Source organism: Antechinus flavipes, chromosome X (assembly GCF_016432865.1).
Source record: "Antechinus flavipes isolate AdamAnt ecotype Samford, QLD, Australia chromosome X, AdamAnt_v2, whole genome shotgun sequence".
Classification (NCBI taxonomy): domain Eukaryota; kingdom Metazoa; phylum Chordata; class Mammalia; order Dasyuromorphia; family Dasyuridae; genus Antechinus; species Antechinus flavipes.
Window position 1 is genome coordinate 19,841,208 of NC_067404.1, and position 21,352 is coordinate 19,862,559.

Below are 21,352 nucleotides of genomic sequence, written 5' to 3' on the forward strand. Positions count from 1 at the left end.
ACGCTACTGCTGATTGCAGCCCATTCCATGCCCTTATCCTGTGGGCTTCTTATCCTTGTCTTTCCGTGGAGATATCACCCAATTCCTCTGACTTTTTTAATATTGCATGGATACCAGTTCAACTCCATGGCTGGCTATCCATCTGTCAGCCATCTGTCATCCTTTGCCCTCTTTATATGAAAAACAGACCTCCTCCTTTTCTGGTCATACATGTCATGGGTTATATATTTCGGGCCTCTCCATCCATGCAAATTCTTCTACCACCAGTTTCCCCGTTACCCTTTATCCATTGCAATTCATAGCATAATGGAAAAACTAATAGGTTTGGAATCAAGAGGACCCATGGACAAATGTCAGCACAGACCTGCCTTAGTTATGTGACATTGGGCAAGTCCTTTCCCTTCCTCTGAGCCTTAGTTGTTGCCTCTGAAAAAAGAAGAGTTACATGATCTCTAAGGTCCCTTTTAATTCTGTCTGTTTTTTCTCAGTTGTGTTCAGAACGTGGAAAGCTAGGTAACTCCCATTTGATTAAGAAACTACTTGGCTATCCTTGAATTTTGACCAGATCAGAGAAAAAGGTAGGGGGTGAATGTTCAAGGACTTTCAAATAACAACATCTCCTCAGATCAGTCCCAGATTTCCCAGAAAATTCCTACGCACAGTACTTCTGTTTCTTAAGGCTGCCTTCCTACCACCATCACCATTTTCAAGGGTCAAATCACCCATTCACCCACTGAACTGACATGGATTGAATTGAGCAAAGGACAAAGCATTGATTAAGTACTTACTGTGTGCCCAACACTGAGTTCCAGGGAACAGAAATACAAAAGAGACCTTAAATCCTCTGCACCTTTGTACTGTCTAGTCCGGGCTCTGGAATGGGTTCACTCTTCACCAGAAGGCCCAGCCTTTTGGAATCTCTACTTTCCTTCCAAGACCAGTTCAGGTGCTGCCTCCCCTTCAAGCTTTGTCTTTTTCCCTCCACTTATACATGCACTCTTTCCTTCTTAAAATGATTCTGTATTATTTTGTATACACTCTGCGTGCCAGTGGTATACAAGTAGACCACTGGATTGTTTTTGCCTACATGTCTACAATGGACAAATCTTGTCTACAATGCTTGGCACAAAGTAATAATAACTAGGAGAGCCCTTTACATATTTCATTTCAAGCACTCTAGGATGTAGGTGTTATTATTGTCTGCATTTTACAGATGAGCAAACTGAGGCTGAGAGGGTTTAAGTGGCTTATTCAGGATCACATAGCTGGTAAGAGGCTGAGGTGGGATTTGAATTCACATTTTCCTGACTCCAGCCAAATCCAGTGTTCTGTCCATTACACCACCCAGCTACCTAAGATGTTCATTGAGTGGAATTGAATCCTCACCTCAACATCTGCTTAATAACAGTGACCAGTAAAGGGCTGCCACTAGCTACGTGCCCGGTCTCTGCCGGGATATACAAGGGAATCGGGAGGCCAGTCGCTTTGACCAAGCCGCAGTGTGTGCAGAGCCTCAGTGTTGTACTGGGGAACAGAGCTAGATGAGGCTGCAGATGTGGCTCCATCCAAAGCTGAGGCACTGTGCCGCTGCCCAGCCAAGTGCTGCCTAAATGGGGCCTCTAGGAGATCACCAAGGGCAGTTGGCTGTGCATCGGTTGCATGACTAATTCTTGCTGAATCCTCAACCATTTTTATTAGGCAGTGAACAAATTGGCCTGATTAACCGGAATTCTGAGGATTAAGCCAGTGGTTGTGGAAGGGAAAAAATCAATGAAGTCCCTTCAAATACAACTTTTCTGTTAGTCTCATTTTGATCAGCTCAATCAGATAAGTACAAAGGACCTTGATGCAACTCTAACAGCCTGCCAAGCTTGTAACGAACTATTCAGAGGCTAAGGCCATTTGATGCTTGGCTGAGTTTTTTAGTAGTCACAAACGGGAGCGGGGCAGCTTGTAAACATCCTCTCTCCTTCCAACTTGGCCCCGGAATGGCTAATTCCATCTGATAGGAGGGCAACTACATGGAGCCCAAAGGACCTTGAGAGGCTAAGGGGAAACCCACATCCATTCGCTTCTCTCCTCTGCCTTATTCCCTTGCCATCCAGTGAGTCTGAATCACCAGGAGGCCCGGAGGACACCTTGAGGGAGCTGGATTCAAACCTCCAGTCATAGACGCAGCATGCTCCATCTACTGCTCGGTACTTTGCACTACTTGAAGGTGGCTTCCTTCTTGCCCATCTGGTACACCTCCCTCTGGCTCCTAACCCCCTTGATCTCACATCAGAGTGCCTGTTTTGTCAGAGTGCCTGTCCAAAGGTCTTCTGAGGGAACGGATCCCTTGAGCAGCAAAAATGTCTTGGATGCTTATGATGTGCCAGACACTGTGCCAGACTCTGGTGATACAAAGAGTATGTGTCCTCAAAGAGCTTCCATTCTAATGGCAGAGACGATATGTACATAAATAGGGGTACCCAAGCTGGATACAAATTAGAGGAAGGAAATCTGAGAGAGGACTAAGAACCTACAGGGGAATGGCCAGACACTATTCTCAGTACTGCATTGGGGATGCAAATACAACGAATAAAACAGCCCTTCCCTCAAGACACTTACATTCTAATGGGGGGAGATATGGTATATATCCCCTTATATAAGTTAGAGAGAGAGAGAGAGATGAGGAACAATCACTTTTCTTACCTCAGAGAGGATTAACCACCTATTATGTGCCGGAAACTGTACTAGATACTCCAGAGGAATTCACATTCTAATAGCCATAAGGAAATCCCACTTGTCATCCTCCTCAGCCTTTTTGCCCTTTCACTCAATGCCCACATGCTTCCTGGGATGCAAAGACTTGAAATGAATTTTCCCATCAGAAATTCTCACTGCCAGGGACTCCTTTGGTTTATGTTTCAGTTAATTAGATCGAAGGATGCTCATTTTGAGCAGGAGGTAGCAGCCCCTCCCTTCCCACCTTTCCACTTTGTATTATCTCTGCAACATTTACCAATCATAGCAAGATATTCATCCTGCTGGAAGCCTCCAAAGACAATAGCATGAGGTCTCTCTGCCCCTCCCTTCTTCCCACAGCTTATTAGAGCATTCCCTAAGTAGCCACTATTGCTTTTGATTCAATTTATGTTCTCAGAGCAGTATATCCTGAATTCCTCCTCTTCCTGCTGAGTGAGTTCACCTCACTTTCTGTAGTCTGAGGGTTTCTCTTGCTGCTTGGGCACAGAACCACTGGTGCCATTTCATGGTGCCATATTCCCTGGCCAGGAATATAAAGCCTGCACAGTCAAGACTAGAGTTACTTTCATTACCTGGAAATCTGCCTTCAGCTGTATTCCTCCTTCCCCAAATACTTCCCCTTCCCCTTCCCCAACTCTGATCCCCTTCCCCCAGGGATCATAGGAGCTTTGAAGGTAACCTAATTTGCAGAGTTATAACTAGTGGTTTAGGTTCCTAAGGCAGGCACTACAAAATGTATCTAGAACAAATCCAAGAAAGGGTAATGGCAATGAGCAGGAGGCAGGGATTGCAGGGAATGATCCTACTTCCTATTTTACTTCCTATTTTCACTCTTTATTCCTACTAACTAGATATATTCCCTATCTTTCCCTGCTAAAGGGATATAGGTACAATAGGAGCCCTCTAAATATTGGGGACCTGGGACAATGCCATGGGCATCCTCCTTGGCTGCAGTCCTGCTTGGAAATCATCTACCAAAACCCCCTCATTTAGAGGTAGCATGGAAGGTGACAACATGTTGGACTTGGTCCCAGGAGGAAATTGAGGTCACATACTAAACTGTGTGATCACGGGCAAACCTGTTCCCTGGGCTTCACGTTCTCCATCAGAGAGCATGATAATGATGATACTAGTAGCCTACCTAGTTGTTGGGAGGATCAAATTAGATCACTGGCATTAAGTGTTCTGGAGATAATATATGAAATTGCTTGTGATTACTTTATAATTGCCAGCTATTGTTCTTTTGCTGAAGAAGAGACCAAGGTCCAGAGAGGCGAGTTGTTTTACACGTAGATAACAAGTAGAGGAGATGGGATTTGAACTCACGATTTCTGACCGCCTGTACGGCGTGTAGTACCAAGAGCACAGGACTCAGCCACAAACACACGCGGGCGTAGATGTACAAATGTCATCCTTGGCACTTCTCCATCCTCTCCAGGGGAATGGCAAGCTGGCATTTTGCTCATTTGAGTATTTACCTTGCCCTATATTTGGGGCTAATGGAGCCACATGTGCCAAGCACTTTGAGGGCTTCCTTCCTGCTTGGCATTCTGCTGCCTGCTCTCTCCCTGGTGACCTCCTGTGAGAGCAAGGTCTGCAGGCTGATTGCATGCTGTGTAAAGAAAAGTATTTCTTTTGATGGTAATTAGTTGTTATTATACGATACATGAATTATTGTGATTTATTACATTATTAGGAATAGAATGCTTTTTGCAAACCTTAGAGTGCCACTTGAAAAAATTAACCACCCATTTACGTGCCATAGCATCACATCATCTGCAGCCCACAGGGGGCAGTGTTAAAAGAGATTTGTAAATGGTGGTGGGCCCTGCTTTGAGCTGACTGGAAGGTAGAGAATTCCGACTTAGAAACCAGATCAATTTTGGTCCCTTCGTCAAAAGAGTTCTTTGACAGATTGCTTTCGCTAGGGAACGCCTTTTATGAGACAATTCAGTTTGGGACCCAGATTCTCCAGGCAATATCTTCTTGCCCAAAGTCAACCACATAAGGAATTTTAGATGTTATCTAGCCTCAGATTCCCTCTGCCCTCCGGCCCCGAGATTGCTTTGTCTCCATCACCAGGGGCATCTTGGCTCCCTTTCTCCATCTCTTTCCTCTGTCTGCTGTTGGAAAAAGTCACAAAGCCATGCTGAGTTGGTCCGAAGCAAATGGAGCTTCTTCAAATCAATTTCGCAAGCACTTATCGCAGGCCTCCAATGTGTCAGACCCCATAGCCAGAGCTGAGGATACAAAGCCAAAAGTGAAATAGTCCCTTGCCCTTCAGGAGCTTTCATTCTGCATTCCTCCTGAGGAAATCAAGGCCCAGAGAGGTACAATGACTTCCCAAGATCACACAGGGAAGAAGGCAGTAAACAAATGTTTATTAAACACCTACTTGGATGAGTCACTTCACCTTGTCTGCCTCAGTTTTCTCTTCTGTAAAACGAGCTGGAGAAGAAAATAATAAACCGCTCCATTACCATTGCCAAGAGAATGGCATCACTAAGAGTTGGACGCAACTGCAACAACTGAACGCCAAAAATCATATATTACTAGATGCTAGGTGGGGAAACTGAAACTGGAAATGGTTAAATGACTCGCCCAGAATCACACAGTTAGGACACGTTTGAGGCCTGAATCTGACTCCCCGCCCCACATTTTCTCCATCGTACCTTCATTCAGTTAGCAAGTAGCAGAGGTGGGATTTGAAACCAAGTCTTCTGACTCCATTCCAGGGTTCTTTTTGACCATACCAAATATGTATCATGCTTTCCTGTGTCTTAGCCCTTTCTACCAACTTGAAATATCCTAACTCCCACCCATCCTTCTCATTTTTTCCAGTTGAATTCTCCCCATTCTTCACCATCTGGCTTAAAAGACTACCTGATCCCTGAAGCCTTCTCTGATCCCCTCTGGGCTGATTCGTCCCAGATCTCTGTTGAGACCACTTTTATGGCAATCAGACTCACCTAATGCTAATACAAACCAGAATGTACTGGGTCTTTTCTCCATTAATAAATGCACTAGCACAGTTATATAAGGTTTGAACAGCAGTCCCATAAGGGAAGATGTCTAAGTGTTTAAAAAATATCTTATTGTACAAATGAGGAAACTGAGGTTAGGGGCTGTCCCAAGGTCACACACTTCTCTAAGCATCAGAGGCAGGATTAGGATGCCCGGCTCTCCTGACTTCCCCCAGGCTCATTACTTTGGCACTCTGTAACACTTTCCAAATTAGGTTATAAAGTCTCTGAGGGTAGGGATTGGGGGCTTTATTTATGTCTCTCTCCCTGACAGTGCCCAGCCTAGGGCTAGACATGAAGAAGGGACCGGACAAAGATGTGTTCAGTGGGGGCAGCCAGAAAGATTAGGAGGATATTTCTGATGCCAAGAGAGAGACATGGGAGCTGGTTTTTGCTTCCTTCCCTCTCTCCTCCCTTCTCCTCCCCAGCCATGATAACGGGAAAATATTCAACTAGAAGAGAATCTGGGATTAACCGAGTCCAAGCCTGTTTCCTCTGGAGGCAAAAGGATGTCTTCTAACCTCATTTGTCATGTTCTTGCATGGTGTGATTTTCCAACGTCATCAGCAGAAGTCTACAGCCCACTGGGGAGAAGCAGCCATAACTGACTGGCTGCTCTCTCTCAGGGAGCGAGTGGAGGGGGAGAAGAGTGAAGGATTCTGGGATAGAAACTTGGGAGAGAGCCATGGTGAAGTGAGTAAAAGGAGTTAGAGGATGAGCCACTGTAGAAGGCAGAGGAACAAGGCTGCTGGCTGGGAGTAGGGGGGGGGTGTCTAACCCAGCACAGCTAATTCCCCTAGCCTGGGGGATCAGTGCAGGGAAACCCAGGATGCAGCCTCAGCTATATGGATATTCAGAGGCAAGCAGCAGCAGCACACTGTAAAAATGATGGTGTGAGGCAAGCTGGTGGGTACTGAGGAGCTGTCCAAAGACAAGGATTCACAGCAGTCGGAAAGAAGGAAAGGATTAACGGTATCCTCCCTGGATCTAATCAGCCCAGCAATCCATAAAGCCGTATCGAGCGCCTCCTCTATTCCCAGCCCTGGGAAAAACCCTGTCAGGGGGCTGTATGTTCCTTCAGAGTTACCTCTTGCAGGTGCCCCTTCTTATTAGAGGCCTTTCTGGATTCACCCAAGTTGCTTAATAACAGTCTGAGAATGGAGGCTGTGATCAGTTTTGTTGGGGGCCGGGGAGGGGGGAGTCAGCTTGAGTCTCCTGTCTACACTGGCAGGAAGCCCCCCTTCATGACAGTTTCTCTCTCTCTCTCTCTCTCTCTCTCTCACTCAATGAGCTTGTGCATTCTTTGGGGGGGGGTTAATTCCTTGGAATTTGATAGTCACTGCCCAGGGGAATGGAAACTTCTTGAAGGCAGGGTCTATTTCCTTTGGTGATGTACTACTCCTCACCTAGCATAGTACATGGTAGAGAACCATGTTTGCTTATTGAAACAAGACAGTCTAATAGGGAAGGTGACCACATTAGCCATAGAAATGAAGAGAAATTCCCAGTGCCACAGAGTTTCAGAATCTCACAACTGGAAGGGATATCAGAGGCCCACCTGCTGCTCGTGTAGTGCCCCCATTCTCCAAGATCTCTGTTAGGCGGTCCTCTAACCATCTATTTGAACATTTCTGGTAATGAAGAGCTACTTACCCCTAGATCTAATAGAACCTTCAACTTTGTAAACTGCTTTTACTCATGCCAAGTTTCTCCTCGTGCCTGATGATAGCCTCATGAGGTGCGCAGAATGTCTATTTTTGTCCCCATGTTACAGAGGAGGAAACTGAGGCTCGTAGAGGAAAAGTAACAAGGCTGGGGCAAAATCATATTAAAACTTATGTACTCCCTCAAGTGAATCCTCCTCATTTTTGGTTGAGGGATGGGGGGAGTCATGGGGGGCAAAATACTCCATACACCATCGGCCTTTGTCACTGTACCAGCTAGTTTTGCTTTACTGTCTTGGTTACCACTAGGGGAGACTGGAAGAATACCAGTCGTCTAACCCCTAGTCCATGGTAGAGCCCTCTCTTCATGGTGGTATGAGAGACAGATGGAAAACTGGATGACTGCTTGGATGTCCAGGAGGCCCTTCCCCCAGCTGGCCTGTCTGCCAGCTCCCCAGGGTAGCTTCACAGCCGTGCTTGATTTCCCCCATCCCCCCTTTCTGCTGCCCCAATTTCCTCTATTCATGGTGATATTGACAGATTTCTTGACATTTGGCTATAATGCCCTCAGAGAGTCCCTCCTGCCCCAAGTACCCTCTGGGAGTTGCCCAAGGATGAAAAAACTTCTCCCTCAGAGGTATTTTTATTCCTAAAGAAGAACTTAGACTGGGTTAGAAAATGACATATGTGCAGTAGGCAGTTTTCCCAGGACCCTAGCGAATCCGGCCCCAGGCAGAATCTGGCCAAGCTTGGCTACATTTTTCTAGGAAGGGCAAGCTAGTCTTCTTCCTTAAAATCTCATAGGAATGACCTCAGTGAGCAGCACCCACAGCTGTCTAGACCAATGGATTTGGGAACACATCTGGCCAGCTGGTCTCTCTGCCCGGCCACAGGCCTTTGGTGTTCAGAGACCACTGCAGAGAGGCAGGTAGCTTGCCTGCTCTAATGCAAGAACAATGAGTCGGCTGGTTTAAGTCTCAGCTCAGCAATAGATCAGCTGTGTGACTTTGGCCAAATAGCTTGCCTTCTCTGGGACTTCATTTCTTCCCCTGTGAAAAGGACGGTTGGAAGGAACTGGAAACGGATAGGATGCCCATCAGTTGGGGAAATAGCAGACTAAGTTATGGTATATGGATGTAATGGAATATTATTGCTCTATAAGAAATGAGAGTAGGCTGATTTCAGAAAAGCCTGGAGAGACTTACGTGAACCGATACTGAATAAAGCTAACAGAACCAAGAGAACATTGTACACAGCAACAACGAGATTATGTGATGATCAATTCTGACAGACGTGGCCCTTTAGGCGACTCAAGCCAATACGAATAGACTTGTGATGGAGAGAGTCGTCTGTACCCAGAGAGAGGACTGGGAGGGGGGCAACTGAGTGTGGATCACGACGTAGTATTTTCACTTTTTTGTTGCTGTTTTCTTGCTTTTTGTTTTCTTTCTCACTTTTTTTCCCTTTTGGATTTTTCTTGTGCATCATGGTAAAGGTGGAAATATATATATAGAAGAATTGCACATGTTTAACTTACAGTGGGTTACTTGTCTAGGAGAGGGGAGAGGTGGGAAGGGAGGGAGAAAAATATGGAATACAAGGTTTTACAAGGGTGAATGTTGAAAACTATGCATGTATTTGGAAAAATAAAATACTATTATTATTTTTTTTAAACTATAAATAAATAAAAGATTTTCTGAATCCAAAGAAAAGAAAATGAGGGCTGGGTCTGAAATCAGGAAGACTTGAGTTCAAACACAGTCTCAGAAACATACTAATTTTATGATCCTGGGCAAGTCACTCATACTTCTCTCTATCTTCGTCTGTAAAATGGGGATACCTTGGAGAAGCCTATGAACCCCTGCTCAGAATCATGCTTTTAAATGCAAACAATAAAATACACAGAGTTACAAAGGAAACTGGACAATAGCAAAATACAGTTGTCAACCTGTTTGATAAAGGAAAGCTTAAGGACCCCAGCTTAAGAATCTCTGCTTTCTAGTTTACCCCTCTCCATTTTACGGTGCGGGGTGGTGGAAAGGGCAGTTCAGATAGGGAAAAGAACTCGTTGAAGGTTGCAAGGCTAATTAACCGGTGAAGAATCTGAACTCCATATTGACATGTTGACAAATACTAATGCCACTGAAGCAGCCTTCTTTTGTCAGAGAGGTGAGGAACCGCAGATGGGAAGCGGTGCGTACACTGGCAGATATGGCCATTGTTACAAGATAGGGCTTGGGGGTGGCAGCAAGTTTAGACAGAAGTAATAGGTAATGAAAGCAAAAGACATAAACAAAAACTTATTTTTAGAAATATCCTTTAAATAAAACTGGCTATTCATTGAATATAATAAACCAAACAAAAGGAGGCTTCTTTAAAGCTTGAATAAGTGATTTTAAGTTGTCTTTTCCACTTTTCCTGGCAAAACTGCTTGTAGCTTTGGACTAACTTCTAAGATATGAATAAATAACAATTATAGCCCTTTAAGATTTGGCAAGTGCTTTCCATCCATTAGTTAAATTGAGTCTCATGACACCCCTGGGAGAGAGATCTTTATTATTTTATTCCCCTTTTACAGGTGGAGAAACTGAGTATCGATAGGATGGGACTTTCCTATGGTTATATAATCAGGGTCAGAAGTGGGATTTACTATTCTGAGTTTTTCTGATTTGATGGTCAGAATTCTAAGCACTCAAATTACTTTTCAAGGTAGCAAAAAAAGAAAGAGAAAGGCGAGTGACACAAAGACAGAGAAAGAGAGAAGGGGAGACAGAGACAGACAGACAGAATTGCCTGCAAGAAAATGAGATCTGGAAGTTAGACCTAAAATGAATAGCTGTTTTCAAGGGGCACAATTCTGGCCTGGAAAACTGGCCAATGGAATCAGACTGGACATTGTTGCTTATTTGAAATTGAAGTCCCTCCAAAAATGATTAAAAGGTACAAAAACTGGCATCCAAGTTCTGCCCTTGGAGAACACAGTTGGAAAATTCATTTTGTCAAGATTATTTGACATAGGACTGTGAGTGAGCCCCCTCAAGATCAAACTCACAGATTGGGAGCTGGGATGAACTTTGGAGAACAACTAGTCTATGTAGTCATAACAGAGGAGGGTATTATAGTTGGAGAGGAGTATTGTCTCACCCGAGGACACTGGAGTGCAACAGAGCTTCTTAACCTTCTATTGCTTGTCATGCCCCCCAACCTCCCTCCCCTGCCCCACGGGCAGCTAGTCTGGTGAAGCTTATAGTTGGATTCCTCCTCAATATCATGGATTTCATAATATTTTCAGTCAACATTTAGCTAAATTTCCATCCGAGATTGAAGAAATCAAGATTTTTTTTTCCGTTCAGTTTCTTAGACCTTCAAAATGTGTCCCTGGCAAACTCCTGGGTGAGATCATCACCTGGAGGGGCAGAAGGGCACATCTACCTCTGACACCACTAGTTCTATCCCAGGAGGTCAGGCTTGAGCAAACAAGTAGAGAGAGGAGAGCTAAAGGTATATTTGGGGTCAGTGTTACTGGCACAGAGGGATTTTTTAGAAGAGAAGTGGGAGATAAGATGAAGTATGTAGGATGGGCTCAAACTACGGAGGGTTTAGAAGCCATGCAAAAAGTTGGCTTGGACTTTCTAAGCAATGGTGAGCCAAGGAAGATAGCTGAGCAGAACTTGGACCTCCAAAGCATATCCTTGAACCAATCAACCGTTAGACCTTTATTCAGTGTCTCCTCTATGCTAAGTACCGAGGGGGCAGATAGGAAAAAAAAAAAACAAAAAACAAATACTGGTCTGCCCTAAAATGGCTTGCATTCTGCTCAGGGGAAGGACCCGGATGGAGGTGAAGGCCAAGGTTTTGTTGTCATTTTTTTATTTCTCTTCCGAGTAGTGATTTGGAACATTGTTCCATTTGGATACTGGTCATTTGCACCTCTCCTTTTGAAACCTGCTAGTTCGTGGCCTTTTGACATTTACTTATTGGAGAAAGACTTTCAGTCATCTGTTTTTTTAAATTAGTTTCTTAATCAGTACCTGGGAATATCCGAGACTATAAACCCATCATAATGAATCTGCACTTCAGGAGGTGGCAAGCTCCTCATTATTCGTGGTCTTTAAGCTGAAGGAGGGTCAGGGAAGTATGTTGTAGAAGGGATCCTGGGTCCGTTTGGGTTGACTCAGAGGAAGTTGTTGGCTCCTCCTGCCCTAGCCCCTAGGGGCTGTGACTCAGTGATTCAATGTTTTGGAAGCTTTTTGACATTTTCCTACCTTCTTCACTTCTGTGTGTTTTCTTCTTTTGTAACAATCTTCCACCTTATTTTGTAGATCTAAGGCCCCCCTTCCTCTATGTAGCCTTTATAGATTTGAAAGTCTTGTTCCTCTTTTCTTTTCTAATTGCCGAGGTGACGCCGGCTACCTACGCTCACATAGGGGCTAAGCCTTCTTATTAGCATCCCTCTCTCATCTTTGCACTGCCTGGTCCCTCAGCTCCAAGCCTGCTCCCTCATTAATGGGGCTATTGCTTAAGCAGGAAGTGGGAAGAAATTCTATTCTCTCCTCTTTGGATATGGAGACAGCTGGCTCCTCCACCATTTAGGTCTTCTCCTGGGGTGCCATCCTTGGGCAATTCCCAGTATGTGCAAGTTTAGGAGCCAGTGACTCCTGGAAGCAGGCTGGGATAGGAGAGGGGAGTTTGGGAAGGTTCTGCCATTCTGGTTAAGTGTCTAGCTGCCTAAGGAAGAACCGGGACCTGGCATGCTGCCACTATTGTTTCTTTCGTCTGCTCTCAAGAAAACCCCCAATCTTCCCCGACTCACATAACCGGGCAGACTCTTCAGCTAGTGCCAAAGCAGACAGGCAGACCAACACCAGGCTTCGCCCTCTTCACAGCCTGGTGATTTATAGATCGATGTGTGGGGATAGGGGTCTCTGGGAGTTAAGCAGGGGATGGGTTACCATGGAGATTGGCTAATAATGCACCCAGCAGCCTCTGCTAGAGAAGCAAGAAGCAAGAGGAAAAAAAGGCAGTAGGTTACAGAGAAAGAACAGCGGGAAGGGAGCAAATTGAACACATAGGGTTCTGGGAGAGGTAGCTCTTCCTTTGCTGGGATGAGCTAGTCGCACGGAGCCCTCCAGTGAGGTGGGGATAAGTCCAGTTACACACCTCTAGCCAACCTAGTGGGGCCACCTGTCTGTCTGGGAGACATGGAGTGGAGGGAGAGATAGCAGCAGGAAGGGATGAAGGGTGGGACAGAGAAAGAGAGAAGGGAGACAGAATAAGCTAGGTAGAAAGAGACCCCTGGAACAGGAAGGGAGAGGAGAGCTGAGGAAAAGATGAGAGTCCTGCCCCAAAGACATGATGATGATGATGATGATGATGATGATGATGAGAATAACAATAAATAGACACAGTGAGAAAGTCACTCCCTGCCCCCGGAGAGTGTTGAGTCCCATAAGTTTGTTACAGGGGGAATGGCCCAGGACAGGCAGGTATGGATAGGTTGCCATTTGCATCACTGGAGGAAATGTGCACACAAATGAGCTCACAGCTTGATTTTCATAGATGAGTAATAATAATCACTCTTACGTTTGTAGGGTGCCTGTAGCAAGGGAGGAGCTATTCCCAAAGCCTTTTGCCCTGTAAGAGTACAACTGGACGGGGATGCATTTCAGGAAGGATGTGGATTAGCTAGAGAATGTCAGTGATACAGTGCCAAGTGGTAAATGACAGGGATCATTTCTACCTTAATTTACAAATGAGGAAACTGAGTCCCTGAGAGGTTAAGTCACTTGTGCAAGATCATACAGGCCATCTGTCTCCCAAGCCAACACTTTGATTGTGCTACTCCTTTTCTGAAGGGATCTTGTATGTACCATGATTCACCTATCGCTCTCCAACCCCCTACTCCCCTAACATGGTAGTTTCTTAGGATAGAAACCATTAGAATAGTTCTTCTTATTCAGTGCCTGGCACAGAGCAAATGCTTGATTACAAGGAGAAGAGGGAGGCAGAGAGAGGAGAGAGAGAAATAGAAGGCTGATTCTGGTGCATCAAAGACAAACTACCCAGGCCTTCTCCAGCTTTTTCCACCTCCACAACGTTGGGGGAGGCAAACTTCCCCAGATCCTCAGGTCCCTTCAGAGACTCACAGGAGTTTGGAGTTGGATGGGGCCTCAGAGGCTGCCTGATTCTAACAATATTGGTCCCCTTGGTAATAGTGCCAACACATGGTCCTCTGGTTTTTTGCCTTATATCAAGCTTGCCGCTTTTCCTGAGCAATTTTCCCAAAAGAGGGGCTTCTAGAGGCATTGTGGGTGGAGCAGGCTTCCAGTTGGAATAGCAGCTTATGATGACAGAGACAACGATCTTTTACCCTCTCCTTCCAAAGGCAGTTGGGGAACCAGGGACCACAAACCGACTTTGCCATTGTTCCTGGATGGGGCTTGTTCATCTGCTCCCCAATGACTTACTCACAATCCTGGTAACTTTCTGAGTCAAAGGGATCTTCTCTAGCCACCACTGTGCCAGCAACTTAAGGGCAGGCACTGCATTTGCTTTTGTATTTGCATCCTTCTTTACATCGCAGTGCACTTCTTGACACAGAGGGAACACTTAAGAAATGCTTTTTGAAGTAGAGAAAGCAGAGAAAATGGGAGCCAGATGATGAATGAGGAAGGGGATCAGGCTGGGCTTCTGGCTAATTCTGGACTCACTTTAGGAAGGGAGTGAAGAAGTAGGTAAGTCATCCTCAGGAAATTAATCATTCTGTGATGGTGAAGTCAGTACTAAGAAGCCTTGGGAAGAAACCGATAGTCTTCTCTCAAGGGTGTGACATCTTTGAAAACATCAGGACTGGGCCCAAATGGGACTGTTGGAGCTAGGTTCTAGTACTGAGAGAGCTCTAAAAATAATTTATTTCCTTTTATCAATACTATTTCATTTCTCCAAATACATATAAAGATCATTTTCAACATTCATTTTTGTAAGATTTTGTGTTCCAGATTTTTCTCCCTCCCTCCCCAAGACAGCAAGCGATCTGATGTAGGTTATAAATATGTGCAATTCTTTTTTATTGTTTTAACAGTAGTTTTTATTGTCAAATGACATGCAAGGATAGTTTTCAACATTCACCCTTGCAAAACCTTGTGTTCCAATTTTTTTCCCTCTTCCCCCCACCCCAGGGGCCATTCTTCCATACATATTTCTACATTTATCATGTTGCACAAGAAAAGTCCGATCAAAAAGGGAAAAAATGAGAAAGAAAAAAAGCAAGCAAACAACAACAAAAAAGGCAAAAATACGTGATCTACATTCATTCCCCTTGGTCCTCTTTCTGGATACAGATGGCTCTCTCCTGTGCAAGTCTTTTAAACCTATTTCCATATTTCTCATGTTGTGCAAGAAAAATCAAACCAAATGGGAAAAAACACAAGAAAGAAAAAGTAAACAAACAAAAAAGTTGCAAATACCGTGCTTCAATCCCATATTCAGTCTCCATAGTTCTCCCTCTGGATTTTCCATCGCAAGTCTATTGGAATTGGCCTGAATCAATGCATTGTTGAGAAGAGCTAAGTCCATCACAGTTGATCATCACATAATCTTGTTACAATGTCCTCTTGGTCCTGCCCACTTCATTCAGCATCAGTTCATGTAAATCTCTCCAGGCCTTTCTGAAATCATCCTGCTGATCAAGATGACTGACTCCAGAGCCAGTCCTATTTCCCCTATATTATATCATGGTAAGTTCTGAACTGCAACACGTGCTTTCCCTGGTGGTGAGGGACAAAGGAGATTGGGGGAAGCTACAGCCATTGGGTAGGAGCAGTGAAGTCTGGGAGGCCAGAGTTATCACAATTCAGAAACAGCATCAGCACTGTCTTACTCCTGATTATCTCCATGTCTGGCTCTACTAGCAAACATATTGATAACTAGGAAGATGGGAAAAGGTCATTCTTCCCCCCCCCCCACCAAAAAAAAAAGTAGAGATGCTATCCACTGACGAGCTGGTTGGAAAATATGTTATTGATTTATGCCCAGGGAACCAATTTCTTCTTCCTACCTATGGTGGTGATAAGCCTGACTTTCCTATTAGAATAGCCTTAGTCTCCTCATCTGTGAAGCGTGGATAATTTGAGTCATTGGCCTGTCTCAAAAGGGTACTGAGGATGCAGGTAAAAAGTACTTTTTGAAATTGATCTCCAAAAATTCAATGAAGGAGATGTGGAGCGAAGGAAGTCCAAAATAAACTCTTATGAAAGTTTGGATACATCTGCCAGACTTTTGGGGTATGATACCTCTGGTGTCGGAAGATCACAGGAGAGTAGAACGAAGCTAGCAGACCTATGGGAAGCAGGCCAGAAATGTAAAATCAGCCATGGCTGACACTGAGCTGGGCAGAAAAATATATACAGCAGAATTACAAATATAAATTATAAATATAAATATTACAGATAATAAAGGCACTTCCTCTCCCCCAGTGCTGTGTATTGATGCATAAATATACCTTTGCCTGACCGATTGTATGATTCTGGCCAAGTCACTGAACTTGTCAGCACTCTGGGCAACCCTTCTAAGATTTCTAAATTGTAGTGAAGGCATAATTCTAATCCCTAGCTCTAAGGACTAACTCCAAATAGGGAGACTGTTTCTCAGGCCTGATTCAACCCATTCAGGAACCTAGCTGCCACCTCAATGGGTGACATCCAAAAGGGGACCCCTTGGTTTGAAGAATGCCTCTGAACACCCAGGCACTTCCCTTCCCAGAAGCCCCCAGCCCTTGGAGAAGCAAAGCTTCTGCTATCCCTCTTCCACAGGGAACGCTTTGGGGACAGTGATTTACCATTTCCCGCATAGATGTTTTCCATTGCAGGACTACAAAACGGGGACGACTCATTATTAATAAAGGTCACAGCAGAGGAAGCCACTTAGTCCCTGGCTTTCAGTGACCACCTGGGAGCCCAAAAACCATCTTGACAGGCTGGAATGATGGGCCAGATGTACCAAGGTGATATTTAGCACCAGGCCTCGCACATAGTTGGCATTTAGGAACTGTTTGTGGAATTGACTGGAACTTAATTAGAGGGGATGAACATTAAGCCTGTGCTTGGGTTCCAACTCCTACAGGTTTCAGACCAGATGGTGTTAGGGTAGGACTTTCTGAGGAAGAGAAAAGTGGGATCTTAGCAGCAAACAGAACCTTTCTTCCCTCCTTTCCTTCCCAACCTCCAGCCCAAGGCACTGAAGCCAATAGATCGATTCAATCCAAAATGGAGTATGAATCCAATGCCCACTATGTGGCCCCTAGGCCCTAGGGGACAATAAAAGCATTTGCTTTCCAGGATTGTCGCAAGGATCAAATGAAGTAATACACCTTAAAGTGCTATATGAATGTTAGTCATTATTATTCCTAGATCCCCACTCAACTTGGAGGTTTCCTGGGCTATAGAAGAGGAGGCTAGTGTTCCACTGGAACTGGCTTAGATCTCCTTTTTCCCCTCCTCTCAAGTCAGGGTTACCCAGAAATCCCCAAGTTAGCAGCCCTCAATGGAAAGCCTCCATTGTCATAGCTCCCCCTCCTGGTAGAGGGCCTGACCTTGACCCAGCTATGGTGCCTTACTACTCCTTCACTTCTCCATCCTGGCTTTGGTTCACCACCCATGCGTCTGTTTATTCCTCATCACTAGCAGTCTTGATTTCTTCCTACTGTGTGGGCCAGTAAACCCAAATTAAAATCAGAGTAAGAAAAGCAAAAAGGGGGTTATTATGATCTCTGGAGAAAGGGCAACTCCAATCTGACAAAAGTATTTGGTAGTAAAGAAGTGCAAAGTGCCAGCATAGGATTAACCAGAAGCCCCCACCCCGCTCTCTGACCTTTTCTCCCATTGGCTGGAAAGTTCTAATTTACTCAGAAACTAAAGATGGACCCCAGAACAACTCATTTTACCATATTACATAGGCAAATGCTAATAAAAAGCGGGGGAAGAGACAGGGGAAAATGTTTGTTTATCTAAGATAATCAAACACTTGCAGCTTTTACTTATAGCTTAACTTGTTATTGCAAAGTCTCGAGTCACAATTAGAGCACAGGTTGAAACCACATCCTTAGGAGAGGTCTTCACTCAGTATATTATCCCAAACACTGACTTTCCCTGTGTCTCAGTTCTGTCTTTATTTGTTACCCTCTCACCCCTGACTAGGTCTTGCTCTGCCCTCATCTAGGATTTAGTGTCAGAGTATCATACTAGCTAAGGGGACTGTGAATAAGTCACTCTTGGTCTCAGTTTCCCTATCTGTAAAACAAAGGGTTTGAACCAGATGGTCTGTAAGATTCTTTCCTGTTCTTTTCACTCATGATCCTATCTATGCTTTTCACCACCATGTCACTTGACCAAGTGTTGGTCCTGCTCTGAGGAACCAGTCATACACCCTTGTGCATCAGTGCTAATCATCCTATCATCTTCTCCCACATCCATTACCCAAAGCTACCCCAGGGAAAGTTTGGGCTTAAGCCTCAGTCTGCTTAATCTTAGCTGAAGTCAGCCCATCTCAGGAAGTGCCAGTTGCTTACAATCCATATATGTGGCACACCAGAAATACATTGGCCCCTGGATTTATTGTTTTGAAGCTTTCGTGGGAGTGGGAGTGAAGGGGGGAGGAGTGGTGTTTATGATTGCAGTTTGCAAAGGGCCTCATCCTAAAGCAGGCTTGCCCAGATGATATCCGCCATGTTATGGAGTCTAATAGCTGTTGGGAGACAGTGAGATTGCTGTGTTTATTTCATCTTTGGTTTGGAGGTATTTTTGAGTACTGAGAGTATTATTTTTGTGACCTATCACTGGAAATGTGGACACACTGGTGAATAAAGTTGCTTTCTAAGGCTTTTCCTAGCAACAAACACTGCCTCATTAAGCACATTCTTCTTTCTAATGAATCCCAGCTCAGACCATTCTCTGCCAACTCCCTTCAGGTGATGGATAAAGTTTTGATTTTCTAAAGCAGCCCCAGATGAAGCCATGCCCTCTTATTGATAGCATTTGTAGCCTCGCTCTCTCAAAGAACTATTTCCATGCAGACTTTGCATCTTTATTAATGATGGCCCCATAAAATACTCCAACATCAAATGAGCATTTATCGACTGGGTGTGTGCTGTTTTTCTTCCATTCTTTCAAATGAAGAATGAGCTTTCCATTCCCACATCCCCGGCTAGCCAGACCTTCTGTAGCTCTTAGCCGCAAGTTAAGAAAAAAGAAACATTTAAAAGGGAACAACAAAAGTGGGGGGAATTAGTCCACGGTATGGTCCAGGAAGGATTGGAGGCTCTGAAAAATGAATCTGTAATACCAAGTAGTCTGTTCCAGTGGGAAAGTTAAAAGGCAGAGGCATCTCAAGGTAAGTCTCAAGAAACCAGCATATGAAAGAGTTTCTTATGACTTCCTAGTACAATGGTGTCAAGCTCAAATAGAAAGGGGGGGGGTGTCATGCACCCACGCATGAGAAGGAACCCTTTGGACAACAAATTCACTTTGTTTTAAAATGTGATATTATTGATGTTTTACTGTATTTTAAAATTTATTTTGTTAAATATTTCCCCAATTCTAGTTTAATCTGGTTCAGGCCATACTAGAGCATATTGTGAGCTGCATGTGGTCCACTGCTGTGTATTTGACATCTCAGTTCTAGTAGAGGCTTGTTTCAGTCTGTTGTTGGGTCTTTTCTCTCATGGGGGTGAGGTTGGGGCTGATGTTATTCCTGCGAATTCATTTGCCAGGTTCTCCTCTTCTCCACATCTTGACCCCTTGATGGACCAGTTCCACTCTACATGGTCCTCTTCTTTTGAATCTCTGGCCCCTTTATAATTTTGCCAATGGTATCCTGTCAAGCCTTATCTTGGATGACTCCCATCATCTGCTGTCTTCACTTCCCCACATGTGCTGCTGAATGAAGGTGGAGAAAATCACATAACCATTCTGATCTGCACTAGAAATTTGTTTCATAAGCTTAACTGGGTCCTCACTGCTGCTATGCAGTTCAAATATGTCTGTCTTATTGAGTCACTATCCCATTCTTCACAGTGGCTTTTCCAAACCTTCTTCTCCCTCCTCAAGCCTCCCATGCCTCCCTCTCCCCTTACCCTCTTGTGGAGGATATTTATATGTTATGTATGCCTCATATTTTACAAAAAAATTGATCATTCACTGCACATTTTGTTTTTATTCCTCTTCCTCATGTATCTTCAATTATTCACATACTTTCTGCTACTCCTTCTTCACTTGTCTCTTATGAAGGAAGTACCCTTACTCCTTACTAAGAATTTCCCTTCTTCCTACAGAAGTCATTCCGTTCTTTTCTACATCCCTTAACAGATAGCCCTCTCTATCATCTTCCCTCTATTATTTATTTTCAACTTTTCTAATCTACTGCCTATCCTCAAAAAAAATCCACACTTTATTCTTCCATCCTCATTACTGTCCTATACCTCTTCTGCCCTTTGTGGCTAAACTCCTTGAGAAGGCAGTCTACAATCAATGCCTTTTCTATCCTCTCACTCTCTCCTTAACTTCTTAAAATCTGGCTTCCAACTTGGTCATTCCAATGAAAGTGCTCTCTCCAAAGCTACCTCTGATCTTTTGATTGCCCAATCCAATGGCCTTTTGCTCAATCCTGCTTCTCCTTGATTTCTCTGCAGCCTTTGGCACTGTGGCTCACCTTTTTCATCTTGATATTTTCTTTCTCCGTTTTCAAGATATCACTCTGTCCTGGTTCTCCTCCTACCTATCAGACCACTCCTTCCCAGATCTCCATCTAGATCATATCCTTTAATTGTAAGTTTTCCACAGTGCTGTGTCTTGGACCCTCTTCTCTTTATTCTACTTGGCTCGGTCGTCTCATCAACTTCTGTGGATTTAATTGCTGTCCTTGTGCTAAAGAATCTCATATGTCCCTATCCTTGCATCTCAAACTGAATGTCCAATAGCCATCTTTAAGTCAATATGTACAAAATTGAATTCATTATCTTTCTTTCCAAACTCTCATCACACTCTCCTAACTTCCTTATGTAGAGGGCAAAATTATCTCCTCAGTCCCTTAAGTTCCCAAGATAGATGTCATTTTTGCCTCCTCATTATCTCTTGTTTTCTGCTCTCTATAGCCAAACTGTTGCCAAAGCCTGTCACTTTCACCTCTTCACCATCTCCCGAGTATGTCCCCTTGCTCTCTCCACTGATATGGGCCCTTATCACTTTATACTTAGACTACTATATAGCCTGCTGGTGGGTCTGCCTACCTCAAGTCTTTTTCACTCCAGTCCTTCCTCCCATTCAGTTGCTAAAGTGATTGTCCTAAGTGCAGGTCCGACCTATTCACTCCCACCCCACCATAAACTCCAGTGGCTCCCAATCACCTCCAGGATCAAGAATAAAATCCTCCATTTGGCATTCAAAGGCCTTCATAACCTATCCCCTTCTTACCTTTCCAGCCTTCTTGCACCATATTCCTTTTTTGGAATGCTCTACTTCTTTATCTCTACCTACAGGCTTCCTTAAATTCTTAATAAAATTTCACCTTCTATAGGAAGCCCTCTCCAGTCCCTCTCCATTCTATTGCTTTCCCTGTTGTGATTTTTCTTATTTATCCTGTATACAACTTGTTTGAGCATATTTACTTGTCTCCCTCATTAGATTGTAGGCTCCTTGGAGGTAGTCTCTTTTGCTGCTTTTTGCCCCTCCTCCCCACTAGAACTTAGCACTTTCCTGGCATGTAGTAGGCACTTAATAAATGTTTACTGACTGATTGAATGACTTTTGCCTCCGGGTCATCATTACTTTCTACATTCCTGTCCTCCTTGAGTTTTCCAAAATGGATCTACTGAAGGCACTGGAGACTTTCCTGTGGAGCTTTTTAATATTTCATAGCTCTCAGTAC